General features: G+C 40.0%; 1 long non-coding RNA gene across 1 annotated transcript in view; it reads left to right on the top strand.

Moving 5' to 3' along the window:
- Positions 1 to 299: 299 nt before the first annotated feature.
- LOC129049483 (uncharacterized) overlaps positions 300 to 21,437 on the top strand; it is a 127,463-nt gene continuing 106,325 nt past the window's right edge. The window contains exon 1 of the long non-coding RNA XR_008512596.2: positions 300 to 571. This is a non-coding gene — a long non-coding RNA (uncharacterized LOC129049483). The remainder of the gene's footprint in view (positions 572 to 21,437) is intronic.

The following is a 21,437-nucleotide window of genomic DNA, read 5'->3' as shown; positions in this document are numbered from 1 at the left end:
GAGGGGTTAGTCAGATGGAATAACATATATTATCATCTACAAATGTTTCATTTTGGCTTATAAAAGCTGAGTCTACTCGATTGTTATGAGTTCGAGGTAGCTTATGAGGAAAGCAAAGGAGCTTCTTTATATATCCAGAAAACAGTACATTAAAACAGCAATAATATTCCAGAAAAAACCCCACAGCTATCTCTGATCAGGTCATCAGTCCTATGTAATTAATTCTTGTTTCACTTGATCTTGGGTTAGCAGTCTCATGAGCCCATCTATTTCTGAACTATGTTCTGGAAATCCTCACTCATTCCATGGATATGGTCTCAAAGTTGTGTAAGTGATGCCAGAAGCCTGTACTTTGAAGTACCTGGTATAGTCCTTTTCACAGGCTCTGAGATGATCCTTCTTTGTTGAAGATGAAGCAACATTATCAAACCATAGCTGACTTGGACCAGGACAAATAAAAGTCTCTTTCTGGCCTCTAGCTGGTTGCACTTTCAAGGAAACATCAGAGTGAAACAGAAAACTACCTGTAGATGACAAGAGACTTAAAACTGCTGTGGTTACCTCCACACTGGTAAGTTCCAAAAGTGAAAGATCTGATGAGAGTTCATTACAAGAATAATGCAAGTGCAAAAATATTTTTGATTGTTTCTGTGGCAAGCAAAATAAAATAATAATTTCAATTTAAAATGATTTAGATAAAATATTCATAAACATAATAATTAGACCTATTTTCATGAATAGTACACCTAATTAATGAAAACAGATGAACACAATCATTTTAGAGAAAAAATTGAGATATATAATAATCCTGACATAATGGACCATGAATATGCAAAGAATATAGTAAGAATACATCAATAATATATATCAAGTAAAGAGATTCAGTAAGTCTGAGTAGGTCTTAAATATCTGTGTATGTTAGTAAAACACTACAGGTAAGTAATATAAAAATCTCTAATTGAAAACCACGGGCTTTGAAGATGCTAGATTCAAATTAAAGAAGTAAAGTTGTGACAAGTCACATGTTAAAAAATAACTGAAATTATGACTGATAACACTAGACTGTCGTTGTCTAATAACAGGCAAAGCAGTGCCAAGATTTGAATAAACAGAAACATATCATCAATGGTGAGGGCACTGGCAATTCTTTAAGAACTTCCCAAACAGCATATAATTACTGAAATCCTTACATACATAAACATTTACTCATACAAATTTAACCTAGGGAAGGCTGAGCATCTCTTCACATTTAACATCTCTTCCCATGCAACTCATTAATAATAATATTCAAATAAACCTAATTATTTCTAGTACCTCTCTTTTCACATGACGAGCAAACAAATCCTTTGTGATTCATCTGGGGAATCTCAAAGATAGTTTTAAGATGCAAGAGATGTGATTTAGGTTGTGATTTTGGAAAGGCAAAATATAAAAAATTATCAGAAGATTTGAATACTTGATTAAGATGAGATCATGGGATAGTTAGCTATCTACGATCATGGGATACCTACCTATTAAACCAAAGTGACAATAAAAATTATAAAAGTAAACATAGGAACTCTAATGGTTAATCGTATGGGTCAGCTGGACTAGCTGAGAGATTCATAGATAGCTGGGAAAACATTATGTCTAGGTGTGTTTGTAAGGGTATTTCTGGGAGAGATCAGCCTTTGGATTCGTAGGTGAAGCAAAGATCACTCACACCAATGTAGGTGGGCATCATACAATTTGTTGAGGTTTTGAACAGAATGAAAAGGTAGACGAAGGATAAATCTTCTGTCTGCTTGGGCTGGAACATTCATCTTCTCCTGCTCTAGGAGACTGGAGCTTCCAGTTCTCTGGCCTTTGGACTCAAACTGGGACTGGGACTTACAGCATTGGCTTCTCTGGTTCTCAAGTCTTGGAGCTAAGGCTGGAACTGTTAAGTGGTAACTGGGCTTTCCTGCCTCCAGCTTGAAGATAGCATATTGTGGAACTCCTCAGCCTCCATAATTATGTGAGTCAGTCCCTATAATAAATCTCTTTCTATATATCTCTATATATTCTATTGATTCTGTTTATCTGAAGATCCATCGCTAATACAGGAGGTAACATTATTGGAAAGAATCTGAGCTTTTGTCTACGTGAGAAATCTCTGTTTTCATAAATAATCAAGGAAATAAAGTAAACATAAACCATGGAAGTTATTCTGTAAGACATAAAATCCTTGTCATCTAGGCAGATTGCACAGAAGGTAAAGAATAAACTTTTATAATTGAGACCTGACTAATAATCCGAGATAATCTCATTCTTTTAAAAGAGAGAAAACTGAATTCCAGTTTTGCATCAGTATAATATTTGATACTAAAGCTTTTTTTGAAAATCCTAGAAATAACTCACCAAACCATAGCTAGCACTGATCAGGACGAATAAAATTCCCTTTTCTTGAGCTCTCTATATCATCCTATATCTATACATGTCTTTTATAATACAAGTTTTCAAAGTGGCAAAAATGAACATATTCATTAACAAACTCCAAATGTAGAGATTCTCTATACTCTATAAAAATAAATAACAAAAAGTGTATAAACTTAAAATTACACTTGATAATTAATGTTTCAGTTTTTCATCTTACTTAGAGATGACCTAAGTATCTAATGAATATCCATTAATGTACTCATTTTATATCAGTCCAAAATTTTAAGTTACCCAAAGATCTTGGAAACTATCTTCAAGCCGACATATTACAAAATATAACTACTGTTGAAATAAAGTTTGTTAGAATAAAGATTTAATTTGTTTAAACACAGATTGGCATCTTTCATAGCCTTAAACATTTAGTAGAAGTAATGTTAGTTTATTTAATCATTACACCTGTATAAGTTTAGGAAGAACATACCCAAGTAGAATAAATATGTCATTTAACTCAGAGAAGACATAACTATTTTTATTAAACCAACAACATTAAATTAGTCTCATTTGCAAAATATTTATCCAAATTATGTGAACTTGAATTCCTAAAACATTTGGGTTAGTTTCATTAAGAATGCCCCCTTTTTGGCACATGGAAATTATTGGAACTTTAATTTCCAACATTTCTGGGAATTTTAGGAATATTCAATTACATCAGCACTTATCTCTGTAAGTCAATCAGAATAGAGCTCCTTTAATTTAAGATATTTTATAATCTAATTTAATATCACTTAGAGGTATGAAAATATACACTCACACAATGATATTTAAAGGCTTTTTTGAATTATAGGTCTAAATATTTATGTGGTTGAGAAAGAGCTTATTATAGCTTAAATGTTATGATTTCAGCCGTGGATCAAATATAAATTAAGAAATAGAAAACTTACCAGTCCAGATGCCCACTTCTCAGTAGGCATAAAATTCTTAATTGATTTTGACTCAAAATAGACAAACAAACAAATGCCTTGAACTCGTTTCTCCCTCTAACATGAGTTGCTTAAAAACAAAAACCACAACTATGTGACAAAGGCTGTGTATGGCCTACAATTCCCAACATATTACTACCTGGCCCTTTGTAGAAAATGATTGCCACCCTGCAACTCAAAGACCTCTAGATGTTCTCAGGAGAATTTGAATTCATTTCTTACAAATGCACAAACTAGAAAGGGTATATAGTTTTTGAATCCTAAACAGACCTTGAAGACCACTAGTTCCAGAAATTAAGATGCTTCATTTACAAGCGCTTAGTTAAAAAAAAAAATCTCTTAAGAATCAAGAAAGAAGTTTGTACCATAATAATTTATTAGAAAAACAAGAGATGGTGACTCATTATGCTCTGCCCCAGGGAGATGAGAAGAATGTTGGTTGTGCTAGAATGGGATGGGTGATCCGTCTTTGGAGGAGGTCAGTGGGCCAAAAGGAGGAGAATCTTGTTGACCATCCCCTGCCAGCCCCATGAAGACAAGCCAGTGCCTAGCAGCCACGTGCAATTGGAATGGCCACTGTATGATGTTTGAACTGAGGGGTCAGGTGTCCTTTTCCTTATTAGGAGTGAGGCTCTCCTTCCACAGCTGCCTGAAATTACCTGGGATCATCCAGCAGTAGGTATATCCCGACACTTTGTGGAGCGCCATTCAAACTGCCCCATGTGGATACCCTTCTTTGTAATGGCCCAAGATGTATGGGTTAGGACCAGGTGGGGATGGCAGGGATAGGCTTTAATCCCAGAAAGATGATGATGGTACAGAAGACAAAATGCATGTGTATATTTCGGTAAGTTCCACAATGGTGAAACTTACTCCTGTCACATCTTGATAAAATAAGAGTAATAAGCCCATACAGCTGTTACAGAGATTAAATGAGATAATGAATGTTAAACACTTGGAACAAGGCCTGGCACATAATCAGTCCTCAATAAATGATAGTAATGCTATCTAAAATGACTTTTTAAATTAAATTGGGGCAATAAAAAGTAGCATGTCTGGGAAATGGTAATTCACTTATACCATAGAAAAGCTGCCTTAGTCTGTATTGTGCTGCTATAACAGAACACCTGAGACAGAGTCATTTATAATGAACAGAAATCTATTGGCTCACAGTTCTGAAGACTGGGAAGCACAATATCAAGGTGCTGGTACCTGGCAAGGGCTTTCATTCTGCATCTAACATGGTTGAAGACATCACATGGTAGAAGGGTAAAAAGAGAAAGAGAGAGAGACAGAGAAAGGAAGAGACAGAGCCTAACTCACCCTTTTATACCTGCATTAATCCCACCTGCAAGAGCTAAACCTACATGGGCTAATCACTTCTCAAAGGTCCCAACTCTTAATACTGTTACAGTGGCAATTAAATTTAAGCATGAGTTTGGAAGAGGACAAACATTAAAACCATAGTAGAACCCTTCATTGAATTTCATTCAATCTTCTATCATTTGGCCTACATATATTATGGGAAAAGTACTAGGTTCTGTGGAGGGACTATGTCTTGAATTGAATAGGATAAAAATATGTGCAAAAAAGTGTATAAAAGACAGTGTGAAATAAATGCAATAAAAGTTATATAAGAATTTCAATGAAGTAACATTAAGAACTCCTTAATCTCCCTAGCACTTTCTTTTTATTTAACTAGATTCCAATTTTGTTTCCAATATATTTTTCTTAAAATTGAAAAAAATGCATTTTCTTTAAAAATAAAAATTCTAATATATTTTATATCTTTATTGGCCTTATTGGGAGAAATTTTACAGCCTTCGCTAAATCAGTCTTGCAAGCAAGGACAGTCCATGACTAGACATTTCTTCTCAAAGGTGTGTAGATTACACTGCATTGAGGACCTGTGAGAGTTAAATATCAACTTTTTTCCTAGTTTGTCATGATTAATTGTTTCTAAATCCAAATTATGAGAAGTTGTGCTTTGGGTTCTGGGATAGTGTGGTTGCAAAGCTGATGTTTAAAGGAATTTGTAGTGTGACTCATGCTATATGTGGTTACCATGCTCTATGTGGTTACCACGCTCTACTCGAAAACAAAAATTATACTTCAATGGAAAGCAACGTATTATCCATGGCACACCCTTCCAGGCTGTGCTACAGCCAACTCTAGTTTTGATGGATGCAGGAGGCAGATAAGGGGAAAGGTCCCTGGAGAATCTTCAACTGGTCTATGCACTGGGAGGATGGGGTAGAGCCTTGAGAAGTTTATGCCCTTTGCAGGGGGAAGGAGCCTGGCCTCGCCTGTTTCTGGTGGTAACCGGGGATTCAATCCGTAGGGCGGGAAATCTGTTAGCAGGACTCTCGCTTTGCTGAGAGTCCCTGTTTCCCTTTTCTTCCTTTTTACCCAATAAACCCCACTCTACTCACCCTATAATGTATTTATGTGCCTAAATTATCCCAGTTGTGTGACAAGAACTTGTATTTTCCTACAACAGTTTGTTGTCTTTGAGCTATTTGGCATGGGTTTATAAACTGTAGATAACTGATAGACATGCAGGTTCCATCGTTTCCAGCACACTTCCCTGCTCCTTGTGGGAAAAAAAAAAAAAAAAAAAAAAAAAAGTTTCGTTCCCATTAAAATTCAATTCCTTTTTATTTATAAGTTTTTTTTTCAACTTTTCATTTGAACTGTTTATAATATCTGCCTGTGCTAAAGAAAACATTATTCTGACACTTGTTAAACAGTAAAGAAGACTTCATTCAGTACTATTTCAAAAGATGTGGAGACTATCTCAATAGGGGAGAGGGATTGGGCTCAACTCTGCATACAATAAAGACAGCCAGGGATTTATAGTCAATGAACAGAGTGAGGGGCCAATGGATGGAAAATGTACTAAGAAGAGACATCAAGGGTTGGGGAGATTTTTGCAAAACCAACTTGACAGGAATGTTACTAAAGGCAGGCCAGGGTGATCAGAGATCGAGGATTATCCAGTGTATTTTGGGATTCTCTTGAAACTGACTTAGAAGAATTCTAATTTCACTAAAATTGGGTTATAAAGGTCTGGCAAAGATGGGGAATTAAAGTTGAGACCTACTGGGAAAGAGGCTTAGAGAAGCCTGACTAAGGTTTGGTCAAGGAGCAAGATTTTGACATCTGATTCTCTAATAACGAAGAAAAAAAATTTTTTTGAGACAGGGTCTTGCTCTGTCACCCAGGCTGGAGTGCAGTGGTGCAATCTCGGTTGACCGCAACCTCCACTTCCCAGGCTCAAGCAATTCTCCTGCCTCAGCCTCCCGAGTTCCTGGGACTATAGGTTTATGCCACCATGCCTGGCTAATTTTTGTATTTTTTGTAGAGACAAGTTTTCACCATGTTGCCCAGTCTTGGTCTGGAACTCCTAGGCTCAAACAATCCACCTGCCTCAACCTCCCAAAGTGTTGCAATTACAGATGTAAGCCACAACACCCAGGCAGAAAAAAATAAAAATGTTTAACACATACCCATTTTTGTATATGTATGAAAGATGTGATTTTACCTTTTTCTGAAAATTATCTTTTAATACAGAGAAAGTATTTATTTGTAGTGTTTACCAAATATATCTAAGATATATAGTGACTGAGTTATCTATTTGAAAGCTCCAAATTCTCAACAATATGAGGAAAAGAGGTATGCTTAGTTATTATATCAAAATATTCAAGTAGTCCAGGAATATATTTTATAAACAACAGAGCAACAAAAATACCACATCATTTTTTTCATTACATAGATACTAAATTGAAAAAATAATTTTAATTAAAAGGAGACTACATGTAACTTATGAATGCAACTGACATTCATATAAAATGAACATTTCAGGAAATAGAAGTTCTTAAATGTTGATTATGCTATTTCCATTCAGTAAGAAAATAGTTACCATGGAAATACTGTATATGGTATTTCACTTCCACATTAAAAAAGCTTCTAAAAATGCATTTAGTGAACACTTGTTCTTGACATAGTTTGAAGATGCAAGTCACTCATAGAGAATATGACATTTTAGCTTAGATTCATTGCATTAATTAGTATGGCAATTTAAGATTTTCTCATTTCATGATAAAATAATTTGAATAAAACTGACTTGTTTTAGGGATCTGTATAGCCTGTATACATTATGTGGTTTTACTCCTAAACTAAGGCCATATTACTTGGGCATCCCCTCTTCTCTTTTGATTCCAAGTTTTTCTTTAGAATGTCAGGTCCTTGTGGATTCCTATTCTGGTCCACGGACAATCACATAAGGTTAATCAACTAAACATTATCTGATAAAGCTGTTGATCCTGTGTCAGAGCACAGCTAGAAGTGCTGGAGTAGGGAACTGGGTTTCCTGAAAGTTTTCAGACTCAGAGTTCTTAGTCTCAATACTAATTTCCCATTTCCACCCCTTCCTGGGGCATGCCATCACACATGTTTTAAGGATTAGCTTGGCTAAAGCTGACCTCTGCCCCTCATGTTGCATTGAAGGCTCTCTAACCTTCCCTAGCTTTGCTTTTCTATCATCAACACCTTTTCTAGCTGCACTCACTCCTCTGGAGCCCCTTATGTTCTGTCCAAAAACAATCACTCATCTCAGCTAGGAAATATATTGATCCTGGGTAAGGAAGTAGCTATTAATTTTATGATTTTAGCTCTAATGTACCTTTGGGGATAAGAATGGATTGTTTAAAGTGTGGTTTCTCTGATGTTCTGTAGATCTTTCCAGGGCTGTTTAAATATTTACAAGCAAATGCAAAGCTGAGAGACCAGCAGAGGTGCAGTGTGGTGGAAAGAGTACAGTAGCAGAAGCCGGAAGGTATTCCAGTTCCAGCTTTGCCACTGTATTAGTCTGTTCTCATGCTGCTAATAAAAGCATACCCAAGACTGGGTCATTTATAAAAGAAAGAGGTTTAATTAACTTATAGTTCCAAATGGCTGGGGAAGCCTCACAATCATGGTGGAGGGGAATGAGAAGCGAAGTGACATCTTACATGGCAACAGGCAAGAGAGCTTGTGCAGGGGAACTCCCATTTATAAAACCATCAGATATCACAGGACTTATTTACTACTAGGAGAACAGTATAGGGGAAACTGCCCCCATGATTCAGTTACATCCACCTGGCCCATCCTTGACATGTGGGGATTATTACAATTCAAGGTGAGATTTGGGTGGGGACATAGCCAAACCATATCATTCCATCCCTGACCCTCCATGCCTTCCCAACAGTCCCCCAAAGTCTTAACTCATTTCAGCATTAACCCAAATGTCCACAGTCCAAAGTCTTATCTAGGACAAGGCATGTCCCTTCTACCTATGAGCCTGTAAAATCAAAAGCAAGTACTTCCTAGATACAATGGGGGTACTGGCATTGGATAAATACACCCATCCCAAATGGAGGAAATTGGCCAAAATGAAAGGGCTACAGGTCCCATGCAAGTCTGAAATCCAGTGGGGCGATCAAATGTTAAAACTTTGAAATGATCTCCTTTGACTCCATATCTCACATCTAGGTCACACTGATGCAAGAGGTGGGCTCCCATGGCCTTGGGTAGGTCTGCCCTGGTGGCTTTGCAGGGTACAATCCCCCTGCTAGCTGCTTTCATGGGCTGGCATTGAGTGTCTGCAGCTTTTCCAGGTGTATGGTGCAAGCTATCACTGGATGTACCATTCTGGGATCTGGAGAACAGTGGTCCTCTTCTCACAGCTCCACTAGGGAGTGCCCTAGTGGGGACTCTGTGTGGGGGCTCCAACCACAAACTCCTTTTCTGCACTTCCCTAGCAGAGCTCTCCATGAGGGCTTTACTCCTCCAGGCAGACTCTACTCCTCCAGGCAGACTCTACTCCTCCAGGCAGACTTCTGCCTGGACATCCAGACATTTCCAAACATCCCCTGAAATCTAGGTGGAGGTTCCCAAACCTCAATTCTTGTTTTCTGCATACCTGAAAGCCCAACACCACATGGAAGCTGCCAAGTCTTGGGGCTTGCATTCTCTGAAGCAATGGCCTGAGTTCTAATGTTGGCCCCTTTTAGCCCTGGCTGGAGCAGCTGGGACACAGGGTATCAAGGCCTGAGGCTGCACACAGCAGGGGGGCCCTGGGCCCAGTCCATGAAACCAATTTTCCCTCCTAGGCCTCTGGGCCTATGATGGGAGGGGTTGCTGTGGAGGTCTCTGACATGACCTGGAGACGTTTTTCCCATTGTCTTGGTCATTAACATTGAGTTCCTCATTACTTATGCAAATTTCTGCAGCCAGCTTGAATTTCTTCCCTGAAAATGGGTTTTTCTATTCTATCACATAGTCAAGCTCTAAATTTTCCAAACTTTTATGCTGTGCTTCCTCTTGAACCCTTTGCTGCTTAGAAATTTCTTCCTCCAGATACCCTAAATCATATCTCTCAAGTTCAAAGTTCTACAGGTGTCTGGGGCAGGAGCAAAAAGCTGCCAGTCTCTTTGCATAGCAAGAGACCTTTACTCCAGGTCCCAACATGTTCCCCATCTTCATCTGAGACCACCTCAACCTGGACTTTATTGTTTATGTCACTATGAGCATTTTGGTTAAAGCCATTCAACAAATCCCTAGAGAGTTCCAAACTTTCCCATATCTTCCTGTATTTTGAGCCCTCCAAAGTCTCTAGGAAGCTCCAAACTTTCCCGTATTTTTCTGTCTTCTTCTGAGCCCTCCAACATACTTACCTGTTGGAGGTGCTGGGGAACTGACTATTACCCAGTTCCAAAGTTGATTCCACATTTTTGGGTATATTTACAGCAGAGCCCCACTACCCAGTACCAATTTATTGTATTGGTCTGTTCTCATGCGGCTAAAAAAGACATCCGAGACTGGGTAATTTATAAAGGAAAGAGATATAATGGACTTGCAGTTCATTATAATGGACTTGGCTGGGGAGGCCTTACAATCATGGCAGAAGGTGAATAAGGTGAAAAGTCACATCTTACATGGCAGCAGGCAAGAGAGCTTGTACAAGGGAACTCCCATTTATAAAACCATGAGATCTCATGAGATGTATTCATTAACAAGAGAACAGTGTGGGGGAAACTGCTCCCATTATTCGATTATCTCCACCTGGCCTGTGCCTGACATGTGGGGATTATTACAATCCAAGGTGAGGTTTTGGTGGGAGACACAGCCAAACCGTATCAGCCACTGACTAACTGTGGGACTTGGGTTATGTCAAAGGAAAAATAGAGCTTGATAGTTCTTAAAGTAGTAGAAAACAGATTTTATTCAGGGCCATAATAGTAGGGAACAAGATACCTCAGTATAGAACTGGGCTTAATTCCAAATACAGCAGGGGAATGTGGAATTTATAGCCAAGAAGCAGGATGAGGGGTCAGTGGATGGACAACTACTAAGAGGAAATTTCAGGGGGGAAGGGAAATTCTTGCTAAGTTGACTGGACTGGATTCTTGCTGAAGGAAGGCGAGGCTGATTAGACATCACTGGGGGATGGTGCAGGGTGAGGATGTAGGAGGTGATCATATGTGGAGTATGGGGGTTCATGCTAAGCTGACTTAAACAGTTCCTGCTAAAACTGGGCTTTACAACAAAGTACACAAATGGGTCTAATAGAAGGTTCAAGAATGTGGCTAAAGTTTGGTCAAGCAAAGAATCTTTGTCAGTAAATCACCTCATTACTCCCACAAAATGAGAGGGCTGGAACATTTCTTTGATTCGTTTCTTGCATTAACATTGAGAAGACTCTAGATATCAGAAGGGAAAAAGGAAATTAAAAACATAAGCCAAAGTCTTCACCATGCACAACTTTCTAGTTTGTGATAACTCATTCCATAAAAGCAATTAACATAGTTTTGGGCTTGTGTATAATTTTGAATAGTAGAGAATGAAGGGGAACAAGACAATTTACCTCCTAAATACTCCTTGAATCTGTCACTTAGTCTCTGTTGTCACTGCCCCATTTCAGCCATCATCTTTTTCCTGCACTAGCAGCTCCCTTCTTAAGGGGTCTCCTTTTCCCTGCTACTATGTCCCCTTAAACTCATACTCCACATAACCATCCAAGCACCAGGCCCGCTTAACATCAGGCCTTATTTCCCAATAGATTCAATATTATACTCAATATTTCCTCCCCAAATCCTGTTGGTGTGCTACTAGCTCAGTGCAGAATGCCGATATGTGCAGAGTTGCCCAACAAAAACTGGGAGTTGACTTGGACCCTTACTTCTTTCTCATTCCAGAACCTTCTCCATTCAAATTAACCAAGTCCAGTTGATTCTTTCCATCCTTAATGTCTCTAAAATGTGTCCCCCATCCCCTCTCTTAATCCTGCCATTACCTCAATCAAGGCCACCAGTCAGTCTCAGTTATTGCTGTAACAGCCTCCATTCCAGGAGCCACTCCCTTTAGTCTTTGCCCTCTTTTCCCCTTTTGTGGAAATGCAGATGGGAGATCTTGATGCCAGATGAAAAGTTTATTTCATTACTCATCCACTAATGGCTTCTTTTCTCACAATGGACCAAATGCAAGCTCCTTACCATGAGACAAACTCAGTCCTCCAGGGCCTGCCTCTCCACCTCTTGAGGCTCATTTCTTGACTCTTCTGGCCTTATACATTGTTTCACCAAGGCTTCCCTGGTTCTTTTTCTTACTGTTTTCCTTTAGTCCCTTATTTATAGGCACAGCTCCTTAAAGAAACCAGATGACCTGGGATGGTGCCAGGGATTCATGACCGCTGACTGGATACCAGGGGGAGATGAGACCCCCAAACCAACCCAAACTGGAATAGATGACCTCTAGTTGTCTTTGGATCATTACCATATCATTATAATGCTGAAATTCCCTCTCCAAAATGAAAATCTCCACCATTTTATATACCTGGGTTGCATAAAGATATATGTTTATGAATTGAGCTTGTGTGCCTGGCACCCTGCCCTGAACATGCCAACACTCCTCTGCTCTCCCTATACCAAGTCATTAAAAAGCCCATGCCTTCTATTGTTTGGGGAGTAGGGGTCTTTAGAGTGAAAGTTCACTAATTCTTCATTTCTGGACAGAAATAAAACCTCCTTGCCTTTTGTTCCAATTGGGTGTTCTTTATTTGCAGCCCACACAAAGTAGGGAAAGAACTCAGTTTACCAGTGACATCACTCCTAGTAGTTCTTTCAAATACAACCCATAAAATTATATATTTTAGGTCTCTGCCAGTAAGATGGGATAGTTCCTTTGACCCCCTTGTAGGACTTGTGAAAGGGTGGCTTGCTTAATCAGCCCACAGCTTTCAAACCCTTTGCGGGAGGGGAAGCATGCAGGTGAGCAGGTACAGAGGCTGGGATGAGTGCTTCTGGGTGCTGGCAGGAGTGGAACTCTGTGTGGCCCCATGGCAGCGTCTAGGGGTTGCCTGTGACCCCTGGAGCCCCAGAAGATGTTACATTACAGTGTGCTCCTTTAGCTTTGTCATCCGTGGCTGGCTTAAGTGTTAAATAGCTCAGTGGAGGGTCAGTGTGACAGCCCTTCACACCTGCACCCAGGTCTTTGTCCAATGTCCAGGAGGAATGAGGTCACATGAACAAATTTGAGGGTGGTGAATTCAGAGGATTTTACTGAGGGTGGAAGTGGCTCTCAGCAGGATGAGGAGCTGGAAAGGGGATGGAGTGGGAAGGTGGTCTTCCCCTCTCTAGGGAACCACTGTCTGATCGTCCGCAGCTGAACCTCTCTCCAACAGTAGTGTCTAATGTCCAGCTGCTGCTTCTCCTGACCTTTAGATGCTTCTTCTCTTTTCTACTGCTCTGCTACACCACTGTGCTGCTCTGTTGCTCTGCTGCTCTGCTGCCCTTCTGCCAGTGGAAACTGGGGGTTTTATGGGTACAAGATGGGGGGCACAGTGGGCCAGGCACCATTTGGGTGGGAAAACAGGAATGAATGTTCTTCCTTAGGGCCATGGGTCCAGGCTTGAGGGCAGAGCCCTTGCCAGGGACCACACCCTTTTCTACCTAGTATTTCCCTGCCTCCTGTCCATATCACCAGGACTAGCCTTCTATTCTCTCAGTCCTCAGCTCAAGTGTAACTTCTTTCATGCTTTTCCTTGACCCCTCCGCCTTGGGCCACAGGTGCTGCTAACCTGCCTAAAGTATTCTACCCACATTTTTATCCCTGTGCTCATGGCCTGGGATTGTATAGTCATCTGCTTGCTTATCTCCTTCCCTACTAGGGTTGTGTGCTCCTGAGGGTGACACCATGGCCTTCTGTCTGGCAGAGGGAACAGCATATCACTCCTGAAAGAGGACCCAGCCTTGGTAGGCTTGTGAAACTGAAGGAAATTCGGTGCAGAAGTTGCTTGAAGTTGTGGGAAGGGCTTAGGATATGAGATGAGACTCATGAGGTGGGCAGTGGCCAGACTCTGAGAAGCCTCATAAGTTGTGGCCCCATTTCTGAACTATTTTTCCTTTTGTTAATAGCAGTTGTTTGGCTATGTTACAGACAACAATGAGGTGGATAATAAATGCCATGATTTTTGTCTTTCCGGTAAAGCAGCTAAGGAAATGATTTCCCTCTACATTTGGGGAAAAAAACAGCTAACAAAGGGAGTGGTTGTAAACAATAGAATTAATTGCCTCTCTTAGGACCATTATTTGGTGTCTATTTAAGGCTATTAGATTTTATTTTAATTAATCCGTGGAGTACCTCATTTGCATACATTTGCATATGTCTCACTGAAGCCTTTAAGGGATTTAAGATGACTTCAGCTGATAACAAACCTTGCCTTCAGAGCCTAACATCATTGAAATAGAAGGTAGCTTTTCAAATAGCTCATAGAGAACAAAAGGAAGTGCCTTAGGACAGAGATGTGGCACAGAGCTAAAAGATTCTCTTTCTCGGGAGATCCTGGAGAAAAGGCCAGTTTCCTGAATAGCAGGGACTTTGTCCATCCAGAGTTTGCAAACCAGGTACCTTTGAGTGGCCCAACCCCAAGGATGCCTGTCTAATTGGGTAGCTGGTCGGATGGGGCTAAATTATTAACAGTAACACTAAGTTTTGTTCTTTTCCACAATGGAAGACAGGAGCTGCATTTCAGACCTGATTAAGGGACTTGTTATTCTGAGACAGAATAGAAACAGGACGTTGCTTCAGCTCACCTCCACTACAGAATTCTTTCAAGCATTCCCACTGATCACAAAACCCACACCACTACCTTGCTGACATCATACCTGCTAATCCCGAGGCTTTAGTCATACGAAGAAAATAACCATTCTACATTGTTCTTCTTTGCTCTCATAATGTTTAACCATACCTTTTATTTAAAAAAATTCCAGGAACGGGCCTTAGGAGATCCAATTTCTTTCTTTTTGAGGCAGAGTCTTGCTCTTTTGCCCAGGCTGGAGTGCAGTGGTGCGATCTCGGCTCACTGCAACCTCCATCTCCTGGGTTCAAGTGATTCTCCTGCCTCAGCCTCCCAAGCAGCTGGGATTAAGGGCGCTTACCATCAAGCCCAGCTAATTATTTTGTATTTTGTAGAGACGGAGTTTCACCATGTTGGCCAGGCTTGTCTTGAACTCCTGATCTCAAGTAATCCACCCACTTTGGCCTCCCAAAGTGCTGGGATTGCAGGTGTGAGCCACCGTGCCCAGCCAAGATCCAAAATTTTGAACCAAGGTTGTGGAGTGTCCTACCTTGAGAAGGAATGCTCAACAATTATCATTATTATTATTATTATTATTATTATTATTATTTTGAGGCAGAGTCTTGCTCAGTTGCCCAAGCTGGAATGCAGTGGCATGCTCTCGGCTTACTGCAACCTTTGCCTCCTGGGTTCAAGTGATTCTCATGCCTCAGCCACTGGAGTAGATGAGAGAACAGGCATGTGCCACCACACCCAGCTAATTTTTGTATTTTTAGTAGAGACAGGGTTTCAACAATTAATTTATAGCCTTGTTGCCTCCAGCCAGACCACCAGGTAGCCCGTTACTCAAGATAACCATGGCAACCAGATCTGCTGACCTGCATCTCCTACCTGTCCTGTGCTTTGCCCAGCCCAGCCAGTATACCCTACCCTGATGTCAATTCCTGCAATTTGCCTAATAAAAAATCCCAACTGGCTCTTTTCAGAGAGTCAAATCAGGAAATTCTCTCTCTCTATTGTGCTGCCTCTCTTATTCCCAGGCATAAGTTCCAATGAAATCTTGTCTGGGAAAACTCCTTTGGCCTAATTTCAATTTCTATTGTATTGAGAGCCCAAGAACCAGTGGTCCGTAACAATTTCATGTCAATACCATATTTTCTTTTTGAGGTTCAGGGTCTTCTGGGAGCTGGTAAACTGGAGCCCCATGGGAAGAGTAAATGAGGCCTCAGAAGCAGTCCTGGGGATACCACACTCACCTGTGAAGAAACTAGTGGGAAAGATGTACGCCTATCAGGATGTCTTAGCACTAATGTGGCTTAAGTAGTCTGTTTAGAGGAAAGGGAGGAGAAATCCAAACTTCATAAGATGTGCTTTGAAGCCCTCTCCAGAAAGAGTTGAAAAGAGGGAAATCGTGTATCATAGATGTTGGAAAAGATTGTGGAAGACTTGGAATTGGGCTAAATAAATAAATGATCAAGTATTCTATCTAGTGCAACTTTCTGGGGTATCTCTCTACCTATCGTTGGTTTTGAACTATTTTTAACTCTGTTAGTTGTTGATAACTAGCAATGCAAATGACTCTGATTCATAAACATGCAAATGAGTTGTGTCTAGTAGAGAGATAATTGATTTTCTGTTCATTCCCCACCCCCAAGAAGCCAATTTGCATCTATTTGTAATTTAGTCTCAGCATTCTTTTTGCCTGCATATATGGAAATCTTTGAATTTTCTTTTGACACTATTGGCATATGTTGCTGGTTCTCTAATTAATATATTAAATAATTTTTTTTTTTTTTGAGACAGAGCCTCGCTCTTGTCACCCAGGCTGAGTGCAGTGGCTCAATCTTGGCTCACTACAACCTCCGCCTCCTAAGTCCTAGTGATTCTTCTGCCTCAGCCTCCTGAGTAGCTGGGATTACAGTTGCCCACCACCATGCCTAGCTAATTTTTGTATTTTTAGTAGAGATGGGGTTTTGCCATGTTGCCCAAGCTGGTGTCAAACTCCTGGCCTCAAGAGATCCACCAGCCTCAGCCTCCCAAAATGTTGGGATTATAGACATGAGCCACCACACCAGGCTTCAAATAAAATCTTTAATATGTGTTCATTTTATATTGGTATGAATTATGATTTTACCTTAAGCAACAACACACTGTCCTTTAGCACAGGGCAGGGGAGTTTTAAAGGGTGATCATAAATTGTTCCTAAGGATTATTTTGGATCACAAAAAAGAGAGGCTGGCTACTTTTTGTTTTGGCTTGATTAATTTACATAGGCTGAGTAAGATGTCTTAATTAAACATATGAGCCTCTCTGAGTGTGGTTAACCAATCTAGACTTACATGGTGCTGAACAATTATAAGACCAGAGAATTAATTTCTGTCTGGAAGTTTCATAAAGAATCTCAGGTGACATTTTCAATAGCCTCTGTTATTCTAAAGATTAAACAAAACAGCCTTATTAGTTCTTGTATTCTGACACTAGAAAACCAACCCAAAGAGATTTTTCTCACAGCTGTCCCCTGCAGTACCTATAAACTAGGTTGGCTTCTTTCCTCCTCCACATCCCAGGAATCTGGGCTAAGCTTCCTAACTCTACTTCCCTTAAGTCTAGGAACTAGATAGCCACAGATCAGGTAGCAGCCCATTTCCTAGGAAAAATTTGTGGGCATTGGTTCCACATATAAAGTACAATCCTTATTATTTTTATTTTAAGCTTTGGTAGAGACGAGATCTGGTTATATTGCTTGAGCTGGTCTTGATTTCCTGGGCTCGAGTGATCCTCCCACCTCGGCTTCCCAAAGTTCTGGTATTGCAGGCATAAGCCACTGTGCCAGACCAACAATCCTTATTCTTTAATGGTGGACTTGTCACCACCCTTGGAGCCTAAAGCACCCGTAGAGAATCAAGAATAATTCTAAGAATTTCCAAAGAAATGAAATTTATGAAATTTCCCTCATCAGTTCAGCACATCCTGCTCTCACTTATGTCTTGTTCTGCTGCCTTGCGGATCTGCAGAACAGTTTTCCTGAAAGTACTCTGCTTCTGAACTAACAAAGACCCTTGATATCCTGATTGAGTTCTCTAGTACAGCTTCATGATTGCCTAAGTAATGTTGAGTTGGGCTCTAAAGCCTGTACTCATGAGTTGATTTCTTAAAATATCAATAGTTATGGGTACCTGATTTAGTTCATTCCATCAGGCTCTAAGACTGTTTTTGTCAAAGATCTATTTTATTTCTTTTTTCTTTTTCTTTTTTTTTTTTTTTTGAGATGGATTTTCACTCTAGTTACCCAGGCTGGAGTGCAATGGCAAGATCTCCACTCACTGCAATCTCCGTCTCCTGGGTTCAAGGGATTCTCCTGTGTCAGCTTCCCAGGTAGCTGGGATCACAGGTGTGTGCCACCATGCCCAGCTAATTTTTTAGTAGAGACAGGGTTTCACCATGTTGTCAGGCTGGTCTTGAACTTCTGAACTTAGGTGATCCCCCCGCCTTGGCATCCAAAGTGTTGGGATTACAGGCGTGAGCCATCGTGTCTGTCCCAAAGACTTATTTTCTATCTTGAGGCTCATAAGCTTTCAGGTGAGTAAGTGGGAAAAGCAGAAATCATCTCTTGATGATAAGACTAAATGACAGTCAAGCGATCTCAGCTCACTGCCACCTCTGCCTCCCAGGTTCAAGTGATCCTCCTGCCTCAGCCTCCTGAGTAGTTAGGATTAGAGGCATCCACCACCATGCCCCCCTAATTTATTTTTATTATTTTTTAGATAGAGTCTTGCTCTGTTGCCAGGATGGAGTGCAGTAGCACAGTCTTGGCTCACTGCAACCTCCATCCTCCAGGTTCAAGTGATTCTCCTGCCTCAGCCTCCTGAGTAGCTGGAACTACAGGTGTGTGCCACCACACCCAGCTAATTTTTATATTTTTAGTAGAGATGGGGTTTCACAATGTTGGCCAGGATGGTCTCGATCTCTTGACCTCGTGATCCACCCTCCTCGGCCTCCAAAAATGCTGAGATTTCAGGCGTGAGTCACCTTGCCCAGCCACTGATTTTTGTATTTTTAGTAGAGATGGGGTTTTGCCATGTTGGCCAGGCTTGTCTAGAACTCCTGACCTCAGTGACCCACCCGCCTTAGCAAATCCCAAAGTGCTGGGATTGCAGGCGTGAGCCACTACGCCCAGCCCATCATTCTTTCTTAAGTGTTTGACCAGTGTTTTCTCTGGGCATAAGAACATACTGTGAATAGCAAAGGCACTGACAAATCTTCAGAGTCTTTCAATCTGCTTTGAGAAAGTGTATAATCTATAAAATATATATAAATAATGTTTTATTTGTACAACGTTAACCTAAGGAAGGCTGAGTTTCTCCTCTATTTAACAACTTTTCTCTGCAGCTTTTGCCATGATATGGAGCTACTTAAGAAATGCGGAGTTTACTAGAATTCCTCATTATTTCTGGCACTTCTATTTTGATAAGATGTGTTAGGCGAAATAATGGGTCCACCAAAGATCTTCATGTCCTAATCCCCATAATGTATGGATGTGTTAGTTTATATGGCCAAAGGGATATTGCAGGTGTATGATTAAGCTTAGGATCTTGAGATGGAAATTATCCTGGATTATTGAGGTGGGCCAGTATAAAATCTATTTATATAAGGGTTATATAAAATGTAAGAGAGGAGAATGTGGTGGGATAATAGAAGCAGAGATTGGAGTGATTTACTTTGGAGATGGAGGAAGTGTTCACAATCCAAGGAATACAGACAGCCACTAGAAGCTGGTAAAGGCAAGAATATGAATTATCCCTTTGGATCTTGCAGAAGGACCCAGCCTCACCAACACCTTGATTTTAGCATATTGAAATATTTCTGACTTCCAACTTCCAGGACTAGAAGAGAATAAAATTTATGTTGTTTTAAGCCACTAACTTTGTGGTAATGTGCAAAAGCAGAGATAGGAAATTAATGCATAAATTTATAAAAACCACAAATATTTGTGATTTCTCAGGACCCCTCAGGAAAAATCCCAAAGGTAGCTTAGGTATAAAAGACATCTTGAAATTTTTTTCCCCTCAATTTTAGAATCTGATCTTGAAGAGACAAAAATCAAAAGAGCTATCAGAGGAAATTTACTAAAAGAAAATCATAGATGCTGCAGTACACGAATAGTTTTAGCTAGGCTATGTATTAATCAAAGTGACAATGAAATATATTAAAGTAAATGCAGAAGTTATCATGACATTAGTTCTTTCAGTGAGGTTTTTTTTTTTTTTTAAATCGAGGACATTATTAATTCAGCCAAGGGAAAGAAAATGATTCTAGTGACACATGGAATCTCTGCTACCTGAGAAGATTACAGAATAACCCTTCTTACCCCTTGATAAGAGCAGACAAAATACTCCACGATCAATTTTAATGGAAAGAAGACCAAATTCTAATTTTATATTAACATTATATTTGGCTGTAAAGGAGTTGCAGAATTCTTTCTGCTTTTTTAAAATTTAGAAATTCTTTAATCAAAACTAAGCCAACTTTGCCAAATTTTTAATGTGTCATGCTTATTTTTACATTAATTATTAGTATTTATTATAAAGCAAGGCAACAAAATCATTTTTCACATTCTTCTATAATTGTACATATCTATTCAAGTTTTAATCTTCACAATCTTTGTTCATGTTCTGGAGCAAGATACTTAATTTTAGGACAAAATTCTTTCTTTTTTTTCTTGTAAACACTCCATTACCTTTTATCCAAAGTTATATTTCTCTGCCTCTCTTTTTCTAGCAGTCTTAGTCACACATATTAATTTTAACTTTTTTTTATTTTGAGATGGAATCTCGCTCTTGTTGCCCAGGCTGGAGTGCAATGGCACGATATCGGCTCACCACAACCTCTGCCTCCCGGGTTCAAGCGATTCTCCTACCTCATCCTCCTGAGTTGCTAGGATTATAGGCATGCACCACCATGCCCGGCTAAGTTTGTATTTTTAGTAGAAATGGGGTTTCTCCATGTTGGTCAGGCTGGTCTTGAACTTCCGACCTCAGGTGATCTGCCTGCCTCGGCCTCCCAGAGGGCTGGGGTTACAGGTGTGAGCCACCGCGCCTGGCCATTAACTTTAACTTTTAACTCAAGTAAGTAAAGTAAGCAAACTTCATTGCTGTCTTACTTTCAGACAGCCACAGCCACCGCAACCTTCAGTCACCACCACCCTGATCAGTCAGCAGCCATCAGCATCAAGGCAAAATCCTCCATCTGCAAGATTAGGACTTGCTGAAAGCTCAGCAAGTTACTTACTTTAGTTAACTTTTAACTAAGTAAGTGTTCTGTTCACTTTCTAAAATGCTCAAATTTTAGAAAGTCAGTGGAAGACACTCAACATGATTTTCTATAATCATATCTATCATTTTATCACATTCTTAAAATGGCAAAAATGATGCCTTCTTTAACACAGAGTTTTCAGTTTTGCCTTCAGGGAATACAGACGTGTCTTGGAGATATTATGGGTTTGGTTTCAGACCACCACAATAAAGTGACTATAGCAATAAAGAGAGTCACATGAGTTTTTTGGTTTCCCAGTGCATATAAAAGTTATGCCTACACAAGATTGTAGTTTATGAAGTGTGCAATAGCATTATTTATAAAAACAATGTACATATCTTAACTTAAAAATACTTTATTGTTAAAAATTGCTAATGATCATCTGAGCCTTCAGCAAATCTTAATCTTTTTGTGGGTGGAGGGTCTTGCCTTGATGCTGATGGTTGCTGACTGATTAGGGTGGGGTGGCTTTTGCTGTCTGAAAGTAAGATGGTAATGAAGTTTCCTGCACTGATTGACTCTTCCTTTTACGAAAGATTTCTCTGTAGCATGAGATGCCATTTGATAGCATTCTATTCACACAAAATTGAAGTCAGTCCTCTCAAACCCTGCTGCTGCTTAATCAACTAAGT

The sequence above is a fragment of the Pongo abelii genome, chromosome 14 (genome assembly GCF_028885655.2).
Source record: "Pongo abelii isolate AG06213 chromosome 14, NHGRI_mPonAbe1-v2.0_pri, whole genome shotgun sequence".
Classification (NCBI taxonomy): domain Eukaryota; kingdom Metazoa; phylum Chordata; class Mammalia; order Primates; family Hominidae; genus Pongo; species Pongo abelii.
This window is presented reverse-complemented; position numbering and strand designations above follow the sequence as displayed.